Genomic DNA, 1,462 nt, shown 5'->3' with positions numbered 1-1,462 from the left:
CTCCAAATAGCCAAAGCAGTCTTGAGAAAGAAGAATGGAGCTGAAGGAATTAACTTCAGGAATTTCCTGACTTCACATTATACTACAAAGCTACGGTCATCAAGACAGTATGGTACTGTCACAGAAACCGAAATATAGACCAATGGAACGAGATAGAAAGCCCAGAAATAAACCCATGCACCTATGGGTACCTTATTTTTGACAAAGGAGGCAAGAATATACAATGGGGCAAAGACAGCCTCTTCAATAAATCGTGCTGGGAAAGCTGGACAGCTACATGTAAAAGAATGAAATTAGAACACTTCCTAATACCATACACAAAGATAAACTCAAAATGGATTAAAGCCCTAAATGTAAGACCAGAAACTATAAAACTCTTAGAACACATAGGCAGAACACTTGATGACATAAATCAAAGCAAGATCCTCTATGACCCACCTCCTAGAATAATGGAAATAAAAACTAAAGTAAACAAGTGGGACCTTATTAAACCTAAAAGCTTTTGCACAGCAAAGGAAAGTATAAGCATGGTGAAAAGACAACCCTTAGAATGGGAGAAAATAGCAAATGAAACAACTGACAAAGGATTAATTTCCAAAATATACAAGCAGCTCATAGAAGCCAATACCAGAAAAAAGAAATAACCCAATAAAAATGTGGGGAAAAGACCTAAACAGACATTTCTCCAAAGAAAACATTGCTAAGAAACACATGAAAAGACTCTCAAAATTGCTCATTATTAGAGAAATGCAAATCAATTCTACAATGAGATATCACCTCACAAAGTAAGAATGGCCATCATCAAGTCTACATAATAAATGCTAGAGAGGGTATGAAGAAAAGGAAACCCTCTTTCACTGTTTGTGGGAATGTAAACCAATGCAACCATTATGGAAGACTGTATGGAGATTCCTCAAAAGGCTAGGAATAAAACCACCATATGACTCAGCAATCCCACTCCTAGGTACATAGCCTGAGGAAACCAAAGTTGAAAGAAAACACATGTATCCCATTGTTCATTGCAGCACTGTTTACACTGGGTAGAACTTGGAAGCAACCTAGATGTCAATTGACAGATGAATGGATAAAGAAGTTGTGGTACATATCCACAATGGAATATTACTTGGCCATAAAAAGGAATGCATTTGAGTCAGTTCTAATGAGGTGGATGAAACTAGAGCTTATTGTACAAAGTAAAGTAAGTCAGAAAAAGAAAGATGAGTATCATATACTAACACATATATCTGGAATTCAGAAAGATGGTACTGAAGAATTTATTTGCAGGGCAGCAGTGGAAAAAAACACATAGAGAACAGACTTATCGGCATGGGGAGAGGTGGGGAAAGGGTGAGGTATATGGAGAGAATAACATGGAAACTTACATTACCATATGTAAAATAGACAGCCAATGGGAATTTGCTGTATGTCTCAGGAAATTCAAAAAGGGGGGCTCTGTATCAAC

The sequence above is a fragment of the Bison bison genome, unplaced genomic scaffold (assembly GCF_000754665.1).
Source record: "Bison bison bison isolate TAMUID 2011002044 unplaced genomic scaffold, Bison_UMD1.0 scf7180017864378, whole genome shotgun sequence".
NCBI classification, from domain to species: Eukaryota; Metazoa; Chordata; class Mammalia; order Artiodactyla; family Bovidae; genus Bison; species Bison bison.
The sequence above is the reverse complement of the archived record's forward strand: the minus strand, read 5'-3'. Positions refer to the sequence as shown.